Source organism: Callithrix jacchus, chromosome 1 (assembly GCF_049354715.1).
Source record: "Callithrix jacchus isolate 240 chromosome 1, calJac240_pri, whole genome shotgun sequence".
Taxonomy (NCBI): Eukaryota; Metazoa; Chordata; class Mammalia; order Primates; family Cebidae; genus Callithrix; species Callithrix jacchus.
In genome coordinates, this window is record NC_133502.1 from 152,106,113 (window position 1) to 152,124,754 (window position 18,642).

Consider the following 18,642-nt stretch of genomic DNA (forward strand, 5'->3'; position numbering starts at 1 on the left):
ACTCACTTTCCAAATTGTGCTCTATTAACTTGGGGGCTCTGATCAATACACATATACAAGAAAAAAATGAATTGTAAGAATCAAAGACGTACTTCTTTTTCAATAATTTCAAGCAACTAAAGTTGGGGTCAGCTTTTATTCAAACAGCTTGAGTCATGGTTTTATTCCAAAGCAATCATGGCCAGTGCTGTGGGTGTGCTGATTGGCCAATCCTGGGTCATGTGGCCACCTCTAAAACTCTTAAGGTGTATTAGGTCAAAACCAACAGTATAGACAGAATGTGCAAGGAAAACAGATGTCTACTAGAAAATTAAGATAATGCTCTGAGAAAAAGGGAGAGAGGATGCTAGGCAGGCAAAGTCAACAGTCAACATGTCAAAAGCAACAAGATTTGACATGTCAATGTAGAGAACAGAAGAAAAAACTTAGCAAGTGCTATGCCTGAATGTTTGTGATCCTTCAAAACTCATAGGTTGAAACTTAATTTCCACTGGAATGGTAGTAAAAGATGAGGCCTTTGTGAGGTGACTAGGTTATGAGGGTGGACTTCTCATGAATGGGATTAGTGCCCTTATAAAAGAGGCCCTAGACAGCTTGTCTCCCCACCTCCCACCATCTGATGACACAGCAAGAAGGTACCACCTATGAGGAAAGGGTCATCACCAGATACTGAATGTTCTAGTGCCTTGATTTTGAACTTCCTAGTCTCTAAAACTATGAGAAATAAATTTGTTTATAAATCACTAGTTTATGATTTTTTGTAGTAGTAGGATAAATGGACTAATACACTAGATACACAGACAAGAATTTATGTATTCCAGTCAGGGCACAGCTGTAATTGAAATCTTGAACGTGTAAAGATTTTGTTTTTAAGACTTTGGTCAACAGAGTCTTTGTACTTTTGGGCAAAAGTGCAAAGAAGAAAAATGGGCTATAGGGAAGAATCCTTGCTTTTGCCAGTTTTCACAAGCCGTCTGTATTCCTTGGCTTAGACTTCATTCTTTCATTTTCAAAGCCAGCAGTATGGGTCTCTCTGATCCTTATTACAAAGTCACATCTATCTTCTCCTCTCTATACTAGCTCTGAAAGTTTTTGTTGTTGTTGAGTTTTCTTGTTTGTTTGGTTTTGGTTTCGTTTTTTTTTGTTTTGTTTTGTTTTGTTTTGTTTTGAGACAAGTTCTGTATCTATCACCCAGGCTGGAGTGTGGTGGCAGGATCTTGGCTCACTACAATCTCTGCTTCCCAGGCTCAAGTGACCCGCCTGCTTCAGCCTCCCAAACAGCTGGTGCTACAGGTGCCTGTCACCACGCCTAGCTAATTTTTGTATTTTTTTGTAGAGACAGTGTTTCCCCATGTTGCCGAGGCTGGTCTCAAACTCACAAGCTCAAGTGATCTGCCTGCCTTCTCTTCCCAAAGTGCTGAGATTACAGGTATGAGCCATTGTGCCTGGCTGCTTCTCCTTCTTTTAAGAACTGATATTGATTCTGCCAGGATTAATTTCCCATTCCCAAGGTCCATGCCCTTAACCACATCAGGAAAATTCCATTTGCCATATAAAATATCATACTCACAGTTTCTGGCAGTTGAAGTGTGGATATCACTATAGAGGGGATGCATTAGTCTACCACACTCATTATTTCTTAATCATTTGTTATAGGTGGATCTCTGACACATTACATAGTTTATGAAGATACTTTTCTAACCCAAATGTGAGAGTCTTTTTTAATAGGTATCTTCATTTATTTATATTTATAAGATGTTGGACCTTATATTTGTCATTTTTTAGGTTTTCAACTCTTCAAACAAGTTTATAAACAAAACAGTATCTAATAAATAAAGTAGAATATATTCTTGAGTGTCTTGTGATTCTCAATAATGTGGTTGTTGCAGTCAAGTTTCTATTCCTTTTTTAAGTGTAAATAAGATAATCAGATAATATATATCAATATACTATTCCTTAGTGTATTGGAGAATATTTATTTTTCTGTTATCACATATGTGCCTATGTGACTGGTTGGAAATTCCTATATTGTATTTTTTTTCTCAATATATGACACAAATTGCTTCATTATATTCTGGCTTCTGTTGAAGATGTCATAAAGATACACCCCAAACCTGATTTTTATGTTAGATTTGACATGTTTCTCCTATATTGAGGTCTGTATAATTGTTTTTCATAACCAATAGTTTTTCAAAATAAATACCCACTTGATTGCTTTTTATTATGAGTACCTGTCACAAATAATTTTACATGTTGATATTCATTTTCCTTTATAATTCTTTTATTCCTAAAATTTCCATTTCTCTGATGTTTTTGAATCTAAGTGATTCATTTAATTATACTGGTTAACATACGTTGTATATAAATAATACGTTTTATATAACTTTCATCTCTCTCTGTATTCTGAAATATTTATTTTTAACTGTGCTTCACATCAATTGGTTTTGTTTTCAGCAATTTCAATTTTGCATTATACTGCTTCTTAATTCATTTTAAGTTCAACAATTATATTCTCTGTTCTCTTAAATTTATTCCTTAGCCACGCTAGAAACTTTTTCATCTCAATTTGTTATATTATCAGCATATTTCTATTTATTATCTTATAGATTTATGTTTTAATTTCCTGAAGTATGTAAGTTGACACTACCTCAAATTTTTTGGTGATAGTCTATGTCCTGAAGTCTGTTATTCAACATATGCTTGTAAAGCTATCTTTTCTAGTTTTTCAATATTTAATTTGGTTTAATAATTTATGGCAGATCAGTAGTATGAGCCAACAAGTGAAATGTTTTATATTCTTTCACCAACTGCCCAACATATCAGTATCATTGAAGAAAAAAAGACACTGTTTTGTTTGTTTGTTTGTTTTGTTTTGTTTTTGAGTCAGGGTCTCAGTCTGTTGCCCAGGCTGGAGTGCAGTGGTGCAGTCTCAGCTCACTGTAGCCTCTTCCTCCCAGGTTCAAGCTATCTCATGCCGCAGCCTCCCTAGTGACTGAGACTACAGGGATATGGCACCACATGGGCTCAACTAACTTTTGTGTTTTTAGTAGAGACAGGGTTTCACTGTGTTGCCCAGGATGAAAAGACTCTAGTTTTTAGTTACTAAGTTGAGAAGACCTACCAAAAGGAAGCCAAAATAAGAAATAAAATAACTTAGGAACTGATTTTTACGTCCTGCTTTAATTAAGATGAAGAAGTGGGTAAATAGGAAAACAAGGTGTGAGTAGGGTAAGAAAATGTGAAAGTCAATAGTACCACATTTTTCCATGGTGGGGAGGTAGGCTCACAGGGACTGGTTTGAGGAAGCAGGCTTTAGTTCTCCCCTTAATGTTTCGGCTGCCAGTGACAGGAGTCATGAGAAGGAGTAAACCTAAATGGAACTAGTTGGAGAATCAGATTCAAATTATAGTCACTTCTGGATAAGTTAATATTTTTATACTTCAAGTATTGGATTATGAAATATTATATAGCTAGGTTTATTTCATGTATTCTGATTCAGATATTTTGTATAATTTTTTGTTTTTGTTTTTGACCTGGGGTCTCGCTCTGTCACCCAGGCTGGAGTGCAGTGGTGCAATCTTGGCTCACTGCAACCTCCACCTCCCAGGTTCAAGCAATTCTCCTGCCTCAGCCTCCGCGGTAGCTGATACTACAGGTGTGGGCCACCACACCAGTTAATTTTTTGTATTTTTAGTAGAGATGGGGTTTCACCATGTTAGCCAGGATGGTCATAATCTCCTGATTTCATAATCCATCCACCTAAGCCTCCCAAAGTACTGGGTTTACAGGCATGAGCCACCATGGCCTGGCCGTGATTTTGTTTTATAGTTATTCATGTTTAAATGAGAACAAACCTAAAGAAGCAGCCTAGTGTTTCTCTGTATCCCCAAAAACAGTATAAGTGAATACTTCTTGTAGCCCCTCCTGTGTTTTATATGAAATAATTTATTTTAGACATAGGTTCTGTATTACATGTATAGGCATGCAGTAGTCTAAAGTAAGTTGTGTAGTCTCAGTCAAAAAAATTGAAGATCTTTTTAGTTATATGTTTATGTATGTAAATTGTGACTATTTTTATTTTGAAGCGTTGCAGTAATTGGTAAATGTCCTCTAATAGATGAGAGTTCTTCTGACTCTGAATTTTTCATTTGCACTAGAATTAAATGACAACATTGCTGAGGAAGTACAGTCTGCATATATTGTCACCTTTGATATTTTCACTGTCTTTGCTGGTGCTAGACTTCACTACAGCAATGGCTTCTTGTAGACTGTATCTCATCTTTTCCATGGTCCAATTTTGCCTCTATATCCCTTCCACCTCCAGGCAGGGATCTGCCTCTTGTTAGAATAATCTCAATTACTATTAAGAATCAGAGTCAAAGAAAGGACTAACCACACATTTTGTCTCCTAGCCATGATGCTACCACCCTCATTTATCTAAATCAGTGTATATTTCAGGGGTTTTCTGAAAAGTCTTATAATTTCCTGCAGCACTGCACTACTGTCTCAGGACAGGGACTTGTGCATTTTCTCCTTGTGCCTTCTTTAATTTGGCTCAGTCTAAATTATCTGGAGTGTGCAGTTGGCACTATTTTATAAAGCCAGACTTGGTAAAGGTTTTCATTTTTCCTTCTTTTAATTCTTTTTAGTTGTTTTGATCAACTTCCTCTATGTCATCTATTATATCACAGTCACTCTCAGAATTCCCTACTGCATGTTTTCTCATCTTTAAAATATTTATATAGCCTACTAAGACAAGTCTAGGAAAACAAGCAAGCCTACAGGAAAGAGATTGGCAAGCTGCCATAGCAATAGCATCTGGCAGTAGCAGCCAGCTGGGCTTACAGTGCTCTGGAAGAGAACATATCAATGTAAACTCTACAAAACTGAGAGCACAGTGGCTTCCTCAGCCTGCACCTACGGCCGAAGTCCTGTGCTACTGTAGTGTCCTGATGATTATAAGGCAGCATGTGCTGTTTGACCTGAAACAGTTGCATTTAACACATTATAACATACAGGAACTGCAGGAGCAAGAGACATATCTGTGCTCAGGAAAAAAGCAAGCTTGGGGAAATGCAGTAAACCTTTGGTGAAGTAATTTTAAAGCTTCAGGGGCAACCCACAGCAATAAACCGAGTTCCCTAATCATTTACCATCTTGCTATAATCACTTTTGCGGTGATCCCTCGTGATAAATCAGGAAATCTGGCTAAGGCAGCCACTCCTGGGGAAGACAAGATTAATACCAGAGCTTCACAAGTAAATAAACCCATTCATAGGATGAAAACATCCTTCCACAATGGAAAATAATGGGCATTCAAAAAATTAGAGAACTCTGCAAGTCTTGGAGTAGAACACCTAGTTGATATTACCAGAAAAAAACAAAAACAAAAACATGTTTTTAAGGGAGAAAAGGATATTCAATCTTTTGATTTACCTTCCTGGAGACGATGGTGTCTCTGTCACCCTGGAAAGAATGACAGAAAGCTCCAAAGTGAAATCATTAAAATGTTAGCTTCACCTGCAAATCAGATTTTATGCACTCTGAATATAATTCCAGTGTATATATCAGTTATTGAATGCTTTTTGCCATCAAATTGCTATGGCAATAGACTTTATTATATAAGGAAATAGAATACAAAATGATCTTGGTTTTCCTATACAAACTATAAAGTTAAACTATGATCAAAGAACCTTGTTAGTTATTCAGTTAAGCCTAGCAAGAAATTTTTGTTAATTTACTCATAAACATTGATAAATACTTATTTAGTATTTGCTTTTCTCTAAGAACTCTTTAAGAGTTTGGGATATAGAGTTGAATAAGAGATTGCTACAGTATATTTAGGTAACTGTCATAAGCTAATAATTACAAGTGAGGTAATAACTAACTGCTTCCAGCTGTGATGGGAAGCCTCTTAGAGATGACATATGGGCTGGTATAGTAAATTCTTATAATTTTATTTTGTCTTGGCATCCATTTTAAATATAACTAACTTTTTCATATGAGAAGTAGGGCTCAGTCACCCTTGGCTGTCTCTAATTCTTCCCCTTCTCCCAGTTCCTCAGTGTGGTCAGTCCAGGTATCTGCCTTATACAACTTCCTACAACCTACTTGACTGGTCCTGCTGACCCACACTCACCCCATGGATTATGTACATATGCCACAGCAACCTCCTCTCAGTTATGGTGTGACCTCCTAGAACTCATGCCTGGTTGCTTTAAACTCATCAATCAAAACTCCCTGTAGGAAACCTGTTTGGATAAAGTCCTAGATGCCAATAAAGGCCTTAACCTATAAATCTTTCTCTCCCAGCACTGGCTAACCTCTGTGGGTCCTTCAGGCATGCCATGTACCCACACGGTTTGTAAGTAATGAAATATTTCTTTTCATCTTGTGTCTCTCCTAATCATTTAAAGAGTATTCTCCCTCTTAAAGATCTTATTACATTGGTGCAAAAGGAATCATGGTTTTTGCCATTATTTTTAATTAAAATAACTTTTTAATTAATAACTTTTGCACCAACCTAAGTAAATTAAAACAGCTGGGTATAGAAGGGTAATTTGGAGTTCAGGGACAAAAGGATATTTCAGGATTATGGCCAGAAGGAATAAACTTAGCAAAGGAAAGATATTTAGAAGACTATGTTGAGTTCAGGGAACAGTGAATTCTTTGATGACACCCAAGTGTAGAGTACATGAGGACAAGTAATATAAAATTGAAGTGAAAAGAGATCTCACATTTAGTAATGAAGGTCTCTGTGCATCATACTAAGGAATGCCAATATTTTCTGACTGACAAATGACAACCATTGAATATTTTTAAGACAAATACTGGCATGAGCAGATTTTCCTTTGATAGTAATGTGAAAAAGAATAGGAAAAGGTGAGATTAACTTTAGAAATAAAATTTATCTAATTTCAATCTGTAAGCACATATTAAAATATGTTATCCGTGAAGTCTTATTTATTTAAATATTTTGGTTTTCCAATTTCAAAACAATCACATCCCTTCTTCATATTTAATGAAAGAATTTTCAAAGCTGGTTAATTATCCTATATCCAGAGACAAATCTGAAACTTACATGTCATTGATATTTTAAAAGTTTTCACCATTTTAACGTGATGTTACCTGCTTGTTGGTTCCTATTTGTATTAGAATTTTTCAGAGTCTCCATTTATAATTAAGTGTTTTTGCTATGTGTAGTGGGGGTGGGTAAAGAAGAGGTTTATTTGTCTTCCAAAATCAAAATATGGTGATTTTTCTTCTTTGGATTGATTAGTCAAAATTTGAAAACCAATGATCTCATAAAGATAATCTCATCAGATGGACTCCCTGAAGACAAACCCTTTGGAAATAGAGTGTTTCAGGTTTGCTACTCATCTCTATAAATAATTTTTCATTAATTAAATTTGATTTTTATTTTTCCCCAAATAGTTTTCCAAATTACAAGAATTGAGACATAATTATAACAATGCAAAAATTTACACTAAGCAAAAGACAATATTCCCATCTACCTGCTTTTAATTCTCCCTTCTGTGATAATCAATATCCGCAGTTGACATCTACTCAGTGTTTAGTAATTTTTTAATTGTTTCAGAAATATTAAAGCATTGAAACTGAAAACAATAGATAAAAACTACCTCTTTACTAAAAAAAGCTGAAAAGCAAATCTGAGCTTGCTAACCTGATCTTTCACCTTATATAAATAGCAAAAGTTTTAAAAAGAGCAATGTTACCTTTATTAGGAAATATATCATCATTTCTCTTCCCTCCTCCCCTTGTAAGAGGGTGAAGAGCTCTTTCTTCCCTATCCTAGAGGCCAAGTGGGATGGGAGGGGCTCCAAGAAAGACTGAGCATTCCTACAAGCAAGGAAGCTTGGCCTGACTTCCCCACAGGACACAGAAACACTTAGGCCCTCTCTGTCATTACAGTGAAAGCTCAGTGAAATCCCTTGGGTTAGCAAATCTTGCAACCTCTGGAATTTGAAGGCCTTCAGATCCTTCTTGAACATCAAGAAGTTGCCTCTGTCCGTCCTGTGGAATTCTTCTGGCAAACCCTGGCTGAGGCAGCTACAACATGGAAGGATAAGGAAAAAGAACCATAGTGAAGGAAATCAGACTCCCACCCTTGGGAATTTACATGGGCCCAGTGGCCTCTGAGAAAGGAAGACTAACTTCAGCTGTCTCTATAGCATCCATCTAGGAGGGATTCTTACTGGCATGGGCACACCAGAGGTAAGAAGATGTAGATTTACCATCAAAAGCACAAGCTGGTTCAGGTTTGATGGGAGCTCACAAAAGATTACCCAGCAATTGCTTCACCCATGTCAGAGCACTGTGCTATGCCGAGGCAGCTGTAGAACTTTTGAAGAATGTGCACAACTGTGATCAGTGCAAAAGCATGGTGGAATCTCAGTGATACAATGTGAGTCAAAAAAGCAAGATTTTGAAAACTATATCGACTTGAGTTCCTTTTATGAAGCTCAGAATTAGGCAAAACTAGGCATTATAATGATCAGCCATATATATGTCTGATAATTCTTTTTAAAAAGGAAAATAATGGCAAGCATAAAATTTCATATAGCTATAACCTCTATAAGAGAAACAAGGAGGTAAAATAGAGGAAGGTCACTATAGGGAGAAGCAAATTAATAGTATTGTTTTATATTTTGGATTGAGTAAAGAGTTTGACAATATTTGTTGTAGTACTAAAAGTTAAATAAATAAATGACAAAATAAAAAAGACCTTTGCTCAGGCCAATAATGTCAATATATCATCAAAAAGGATTATGATTAATCTGTTTCTCTTCAACAGAGATCTATATTTCAAAGAGTCTTACTTTAGTATCTGTGTTCTCCATTGCAGTATTTTTTTTTAATTATTAGCAGTTGCCAATGCCTTTCATATGTGTTATGGTAGTATCAGTAAACTCTTATATATCCATGGCAGGTGTAGGTTGGAACTGTACATGAAGAGCTTCAGACTGGGTGTTGCCCTTCAGCTTTCCATCAGTCTGCCCTTGCCCTCAGCCCTTGCTGCTCCAAATAGGGTGGAAGATAGGATTTACCCTCATTTATTTGCGTGATATTAATTTTCCATTTGGTGAATCCAATGAGTTAAATCACTCTTCCTTCAAACAAATCCTGCCTCTTTTAAGCCTTCCAGAAAGTCCTTAAAACCCCTTCAGTGGTTTCTAGGCTGACACAGATGTCTTCACATTTCATTGATCAGCTATTCACATTTTGGAAGATGGAGCAAGTTGAAGCCACAGGCTAAAAAACCATACTGGTAGCAGAAGTCATGTCAATTCAATTTTAGTAATTTTAACCTTTTCTTTTTTCATAAAGGATTAATTTAATAAATTCAAGAAACAGTTGTTACTGAATTCTTATTAGATAAAAGTAAAAAATATTCTAGTCTCTTCTTTCTTTGAGTAAATCCACTTTAAAGAAGTTTTTTGAACTAAAGATACAACTCCTTTGATGTTACTGTTGCTGGCCTGTAAGTTATGGAGGGTTAGCAGTCTCCCTGGGGTTTTTCACCAGTTGCCTGCTTTGTTTTGGAGTGGGCAAGAGAAGCAGTGTGGTTAGTCTGTTCTTTTTTTGCATTCAATTTGAGTCAGGGTATTTATCCATGAAAAAGCCTCCAAATGACACCAAGGCCTTCAATCTAACTGTTCCTTCTGGCTGGGATGTACTTCTCCCATTTATTTGCTTGCCTAACTCCTTCTCCTCTTTTCAATCATTGTTCCATTTCAATGAAACCCCTGGGCCGGGCGCGGTGGCTCAAGCCTGTAATTCGTCCTGCACTTTGGGAGGCTGAGGTGGGTGGATCACAAGGTCAAGAGATCGAGACCATCCTGGTCAACATGGTGAAATCCCGTCTCTACTAAAAATACAAAAAATTAGCTGGGCATGGTGGTGCACGCCTGTAGTCCCAGCTGAGGCAGGAGAATTGCTTGAACCCAGGAGATGGAGGTTGCGGTGAACCGAGATCATGCCATTGCACTCCGGCCTGGATAACAAGAGCAAAACTCCATCTCAAAAAAAAAAAAAGGAAACCCCTGAGTTCCCTATTTAATACAATAAATCACCTACCCCACAACATCCCTGAGTTTTGGTGGCTTTTTAGTTTGTTTTATTTCAGATTTTTTTGTTTTTGGCCAAAGAACCTAATAGCTTTCTGATGTATTATATTACATCAGAATATATAATATATTCTGACATATTAGAATATATATGTATATATATTTTTAAGAGACAGGGTCTTGGTCTGTTGCTCAGGTTAACACTATAGCTCACTGTAACTCAATAAATCCTCTCACCACAGCCTCTGGAATAGCTGGGGACCACAGGCATGCATCACCGTGCTTGCTTGCTTGCTTGCTTGCTTGCTTGCTTGCTTGCTTGCTTGCTTGATTTCTATGAGATCCCACTATGTTGCCCAAGTGGGTCTAGAACTTCTGGCCTCAAGCAGTACTCCCACCTCACTCTTCCAAAGTGCTGGGATTATAGGTGTAAGCCACCATGCCTGGCTACTGATTTTCATGTTTGCTGTTATTTTCTGACTTCTCCAGCTAAAATATAAAGTCCAAAGGGGGTAGGGATTTTCATCTTTTAATGTTGGATATATCCCAAGCACTTAGAAATATGCTGGGCCTCTAAAAGTAATCTAATAATTTGCACGAAATAAATACATAAAGTTTATAACATGTTTATGGCATTTTTCCCAACTTCTGGTGCCTTTTTTTCTTTTTAATATTTTATACCAAATATTCATTTTAATAGAACTCTGGAGTAGGAAGATTACATACTCTTAATGGAAGATTTTTCATTATCATTTTACCAAAATGAATTTGCCTTGCCATCTTACCAAAATGCCTCATAATTTTATCATTCCTGTGTAGACTTAAATAGTCCACATGCCTGATACATGTCTTCTTTTATCATTGGAGCCATACAAGTAAAGCAAATTAATTATTAGAATAAGAAGTCATCTTGTTGGCATGGCAACAGAAAGCTGTTAGTTGGATGATTTTAATTGCCCATAGCACCAAATAATGCTAGCCTGACAAAACTGTCCTTCCCTAAAAAGAGACAAATGAATAAACATTTGTGCTTGTTAATCAAAGAAACCTCTGATAGACAGAATAATGCAAATAAACTTTGGTTTTTCTGTTGTCTGGAGCCTAACAAATTTCTTGCACATCCTCACTCTGTTATTACAAAGCCTGGCTTTGTAAAAATGACATTGCACTCATGCACTCTCGTGTGTGCAGGCAGTACACCGTTGGTTAAATTTTTAACATTTTCTAGTCTTTGATAACAGGCAGCCTTATGTCATTTCTGCAGCAAGATGATCTCATCCATCACATTTGCATTATCCCCAATTTCATTTTTAGAGGGTATTCTTAACCTTCATTTGGAAAAGATATCATGTCATTGCATTTGTATTTTAATAACATTTACCTACATGAAAGGGCTTCTTTGAAGGTCAGATCACCTTAGTGTAAATAAGTGTGCTAAAAAAGTGTTGACAAATAACAAGGCATTTTGCTATTTGATTGATGCCACACTCGACTTCCATGAGAAGAGTTTTATGTCCCCCATATAAGTTGGCAAAGTTTTTGTGAAGTCTTGATGCATTTGGTTATACCAAATTCCATGCCATCTATCTTAATATCTGCATTAAGTAAAATTAGATTATAATGTTTGTCACTGGAGCAAATCATTAAATTTAAAAGAAATAATATATCTCAAACAAGATTTTTGCTTAATATAATCTCTATCTGATATTGATGTAATATGTTTCTGAGCAGATTAATTAGGAGTAATAGCTCTTAAACTTTCACTTTTTCTAACCCAATAGCTGTCCATATTATTTTTAATCCTACTTAAAAGTAAATAAATAAATCTCCCTATATTTTAATATTTTTATACTATTTATTGCTTCCCATTATGCTTATTCTAGCATCAGCTCTTAACTAATCTATATTATGATTTAGAATTCAAATATGTAAGGACAGAATATAAATTTAATAGGATTAGGCATGGGATGCAACAATAACTACAGTTTTGTGTGTAATATTATGCACTAACTTTTTCTGAATAGTAAATTATAAATAGTAAAAACCTATAGTGATAAAGGGGATTACTTTGTCCTTCTTTAGAAAACTGAAATCCTCAAGGCCTTCTGAAGTCAGGACATTAAAAGTTTTTCAAATAGTTGCAAAGTTAACTTGAGAAATAAAAAAAATCAATTATGAAATTGAATGGTAAGTTATGAAGTTGAGTGGCAAGATCTCCATATATAAGCTGGGAGAAATGGTAGAAGCACAGTGGTTCTCCCAAACTAGAAATATGTGAAAATGATCAAAGGTATTTAGCAAATTATTTTTGCCATATCAACTGTGGACCTCAGTAACAACCTGAGATATAAAAAGTGCTATGAGCAATGCTATCTGTACCTCAGTGAATAAGCTGACATCAAAGATGTCTCTGAGGTTTTGATCCCTTACTGAAAACAGTAAGCTTAACGGCTGTGCTGTTCTGTTGCTTTAGGTCAGAAAGTTTAAACTTCCTGATTTCAGACATTCTAAGTGTGAAACCATTAACAAAAATATAGAAAGTTATTCTCATCATGTTTCCTGTGAAACTTCATGAGAAATACTATGCACAAATATAAATACTTCCTGCTAGCAAAGTCAAGTTGTGGATACAATTTTTCCTATTATCATAATGTATTATAGATGATTTCACATATGGGGTTACTTACCTCTGGACACATCTATACACAACGTGCCAGAAGAGTCTGACCCAGGTTCTGAGAATTACATAGGCCATTATTTCTAACCTGAGCAGAGTGATAGGTGGTAATACACACGTAATGAAAAAACAATTTTATTCCCTTTTGTTCCCTTTCAGATAAATTGAAATCTAGCTTGCTGATCCTGATGTCTGAAAATATCCTTTAAAAATTGTAAATAATATCCTGTACTTGAACAGGACAATCTCAAAACATGTAGTTGCCTTTATGGAGTGTATAGCTTTAAACACATGGGAACAAATCATATGTGACTGGGGCAGGGTTTTATTTAAACTCAAATAACCTAGATATATGCATCTTTTGGGCTCCACAACTGAATTATTTTCCCATATAGTTGTGGCCTTAATTTTAAAGAGAAGAAACAGGTTTCTCTGTTGACAAAGAGTAAAATTATGTAAAGGAATTAGAAATAAGTCCATAGGCTAAAATGTAATTTGGTTAAAAGTCTGGAGAATTACATTTAAATCCCATTCCTGTAATAATTAGTTGTTTGGAAAATGTTTGCTGAAAAAAGGTTCAACAATAACCACATATAGTAAAATAAAGTGTGAAAATATTTTGAAACTCCAAATACAAGATTTTTTAAAAATTTCTCAAACTGTTATCACTTTAATACCAATAAGCTTTTCTTTTATTTTCTTTCCTAGAGCCAATACAGGTAAATATACACTGAAAACATTTTAAAATATGTAATGCATTATATAAAAACATATATATCATATATACATATTATATACAGAAAATATATACATTATATACAAAACCAAAAAGTACAATTAAAACATATTTCTAACAACCACAACATAATGCATAACATAATTTCTGAAGAAAACAAATCTCCTTTGGCTCATCCAGACTTGACCCATTGCCTTGTAAGTTCTCTGTGCCTTCTGAATGAATGTGAGAAAGGACAGGAAAAAAAAAATCCAATGAAAAAGTGCTAACAGAGAGCAAGGTTAAGGGCTGTGGCCCTCTGCAGAGATTTACACTTTCTGAGACATTAAGGAGTAAAATTAAAGCTGTTAAAAACAAATTCATTTGCCACTGCCCCTTGAGTCCTTCTCCCTAAAGATATAGCAATGTGATGTGCCAGGCATATTTCCTGTGACAGAATATAGGATTAGGTCCTGCATATGGATAACTGTAAACCCTCAGATGTCTATGTTTACCCAGAAAACACTGAGGCACCAAAGCAGCAGATTTTATTACCACTTGTACTTTGTGTGCTCAGCTTTAATAACCCTGCTGGGATTATCGATTTTTTTCACCAGCACCCCTGGGTTCTGTTATGCTGTTATAGACAGCTCACATTCCAGTTTCCTTTCCTCCCCATAAGTTATTTAAAAGCATTCATATTGGCTACTTCCATCATTCCTCTGTCAATTCAGCAGGTTTTAAAACTAAACATTCAGGGTAAAAACATCTTTCTTGCACTAATGGCAGAAAGACCTAGTTTATTTTGTAGTAATTGAAGAGATTATCTAACCTTCCATGGAGCCATCATACTGAAGTTACATTATGTACAAAAGTATATAGTAATTTTTAAAAAGATATCATTGCATGGGAGTACATGGAGATGGAATCAAAAAGACTTGCTTTTGTGCCCCAGATCTATCTCTTAGAAGTTGTCACTTAATCATTCTGTCTCCATAGCTTCATCTTTAAAATAGAGGTATTAATTCAAACAATTTTCCAAGACTGTGAGACCCTAAAATGAGGGCAGATGAAAGAGTATTGTAAATGGATATATTATTTTTTATTATACTTTAAGTTCCAGGGTACATGTGCAGAACATTCAGGTTTGTTACATAGGTGTACATGTGCCATGGTAGTTTGCTGCATCCATCACCTTGTCATCTACATTAGGTATTTCTGTTAATGTTATCCCTCCCCTACTCCCCAATCCCCTGCTATCCCTCCTCTAACCCCATCCCCTGACAGTACCTGGTGTGTGATATTCCCCTCCCTGTGTCCATGTATTCTCATTGCTCAACACCCACTTATGAGTGAGAACAGGTGGTGTTTGGTTTTCTGTTCTTGTGTCAGTTTGCTGAGAATGATGGTTTCTAGCTTTCTGTTATTTTGAAATAGTACTTCATTGTATTTAGTTCATCTTTAGTCTTAATTCACTGATATTGTACAACATTATATGTAAATGCATCATGCTTAACTTTAAAGACTGTTCCAAACCCAGCCAACTAAAATACACATACATTATTTAAAATTATTATGAGGAGGGTATTTCTGAATCTCACAAGTGTTGGATACAGAACTTGAAACTAGGTCTTTCAAACTCCGAATTATTTTCTCCATTTAGAACATTGCATGTCTTCAGAGGTAATGTTTTACCAGCTGTGTTAGATAGATGTGGAACAGAATCAAACCACTGGTGAGGCCAAAGACTTGCCAGTCAACAGGTTTAAAATTAGGTCAAAGTGATCAGAAACTGTAACCCTGTGGAATGATAAACATGGGAAATACACCATGTCTAATGGGAAACTACAACCAGTCTCATTACAATTAACTAAGAGAAGAGGTAAAATTTGCCCATGTAAGCTTATAGAAAACAGGGAATAAGTAGAAGTGGCCTTATCTCTGTAACAGAGGCAAGGTGACTTGGCTGAATTCAGTCCACTGCATCTTGAACTGAACCAATAATACAAATTCTGGTTTTGTTTAGTTGCCTCAAGAAACAATGTCAAAACTCATAAATCACTAGATAGAGTAGTTGCAATTCCACCTATCATATAGAAAACTAAAAATGGTGTTGCTTCCATCATAATAACAAGAAAAAGCCAGATAATCTCTAAAATTAAAATTATTTTCTAATGCATCAGATAGCTGAGGTCTCAAAACAACCAAGTGTCCTGAAATCTGGGGAAAGACTGGTCACTCCAAATAGACCAAAAGCACTAGCTTCTCTGCAAAAAAGTCAAGGATGAGATTACATGTGCCAGACAAGCAGATGAGATTATAGCTAAAATATTTAACAAATTGCTGAAGATCAAATCTAAACATCAAATGTTAGAGAGGGACATGAGAACTGTTCCATCTCTTGAGGATCCTAACCTTCACCTAAGCACGATGTAACAAGGAATTGAGGCTGATGCTATACTGAGGGTCCATAGTAACAACGACAAACACAGCACAAGTTTGACTAGATTGCCACTCACTCCACACACAAAAGACATAGCAAAATAAAAGTGATGCTTATTTTCAGGCATAAATACCATGTATGTCAATATCTACTGTTCTATACTCAAGTACAAGCATTCAATAAAAATTATAAGAAAAAGAAGCAAGAAAAATAGCTCACTGTCAAAGGATAATACAATAGAACCAGACTAAAAAAAAGTGACCCAGTTATAGAAGCTATTGTAGGAGACATTCAAATTATCTAGAGTCAATATGGTAAAAATTTTTGTAAAAAGGGTGAATGTTGTATACAAACATATGGGGAGTTTCATCAGAGATAAGGAACCCATAAGAAAGAGATGGTTGATACCCCAGAAACAAAAAGCTTACTAATAGAGATTTTTTTAGATGCCTATGACAGGCTCATCAGTAGACTAGACACAACCTAATGAAAAAAAAATTAGTGAATCCAAAAAGAGGGTGATAGAAATAATCAAAACTGAAGCAAAAAGAAAACAAAAGAATTTAAGGAAAAACGAAAAACAGGACAGAGAATCCAAGAGTGATGAAAACAGTATCACATGGTTTAACACACACTTATTTGCAATCTGAGAAAAAAGTAAGGAAAAAGAAATATTTGAAGTTATGAATAAAAGAAATTGAAATCACAGATTCACTAAGCTCAGAGAAACACCAAGTAGGAAAAAGTACTCCCCTAAAAAAATATACATAGACATATCATATGCAAACTGTTTAAAACCACAGATAAAGAGAAAATCTTAAAGGCATCCAAAGAAAAGAGATACATTACATACAAAGGAACAAAAATAATAATTATATCAGAAACTTACATATGTAAGTCAGAAGGCAGTAGACTGACACATAAAAAAGTTTTGAAGAATGAAAAAACTCTGCTAAACCAGAGTTCTACATGCAAGAAATACATCACTTAGAAATCAAAGTTAAGTAAAGCAGTTTTAGACTAAGTAATGAGAATTCATTATCAGGAGACTCACATTACAAGATAAGTTAAAGGCAATTCTATAGTTAGAATATTGTACAAAAACTAGATCTTATAAAAATGAAGATCCCCAATAATTGTAAAAATGAAGGCACATTTAAAATAGATTTGTTCCTTTTATTTAACTAGATAGTTTAAAACAAAATAATATCAATATAGTTTGGATCTGTACCAAAAGGAAAATGTAGGTAATAAGGGAAGACAAAATGGAAGGAAGAAATTGGAAATATATTATAAGGTTTTTTTGTCCTTAATTGAAGACAGATGACAATTAGAGATGAATGTTGTATACCCTGGTGGAATCATTATCATTTTTTTTAGAAACAAAGAGGTGTAAACACCAAACCAATAATGGAGAACATAATGATAAATAACTATTTAATTAATTAAAATTCCAGCAGAAAAAGAGAAAAGAAAAGGGACAGAAAAAAGAAGGGAGATAATAAGATGGTAAGATTTAATATGAACATAATAATTACATTAAACATTATTAATCTAAATATATGAATTAAAAGACAGGAGGGAGATTGTCCATGGAAATTTTTTAAACAGTGATATGCTGTGTAAAAGAAGCCCCTTTGAACAGAGAGATATTGCTTAGGTAAAAGTAAAGTGATGAAAAAAATACTCTAAGCAAACATTAACTAAAAGGAAGGTGAATTGGCTATCTTAATATCAAAGTAGTCTTCAAAACAAGAAAAAGTACAAGAACAAAGAGAATAGCAGCTATCTCAGCAATAAACAAGAATAAAATTGAATGATGTTTTCAATATCTTGAAGAAAAGTTAAGTATTAACTAAAACATGAAACACGGTTTAATCACTGTTTAATAGGATGGATAAACACATTTTTAGACATATTAAACTGATGATCCAGTACTACAAAAAATGGTACAAATATAAAAGGTATATGGCACATTATTGATTTAGTGACTAATAGTAAATAAATAAATTTGTTTTTTAATAGGTAGAGCTAAAATTTTAGATAAAAAGATAGAAATGAAGGAGTTCAATTGGTAATTAAAATGCAATAAAGTAGCTATTATGGGAAGGAAAGATATACAGAAAATATGTAAAATTGTGTTGAAAAAATTATAGTCAAGTATGTTAAAAATATAAAGGAAGAAGAGAAAATCAAGCTATTATTTCCAAATTGTAAGAAAGGAAATGGTAGTAAATAGAATCCAAAGAACCCAATAGATGAAAGGATGAAAAAAATGTGAAGAAAAAGTGAGAGTGTTGATAAGTTTGGCTTTGTCAAAATTATGTTTCTGTGGCTTCAAAAACATCCTAAATAATAGGAAAAGACATACTACAGACTAGGAGAAAATATTGTAAATTTTATCTGATAAAGGGCCTATAACAACAATATAAAAAGAAACAAACTGATAATAAATCAATTTTTAAAAGGAAAGATTTTAGTTATTATTTTATCAGAGAAGATATACAAATGACCAAAAATCACATAAAAAGCTATTCAACATCATTAGGTGTGGTGGACAAACTTCCTACCTCCTGTGTTCACACTTTGTGTAATGCCCTTTTCTGGAAGATAAGTGGGACCTGTGATTTGTTTGTAAGCAATATGGTAACGATGATAAGCTCTCAATCCTATGCTTATGTTATATAAGAGTCTAACTAGACCTGACTCACTGGTTCCT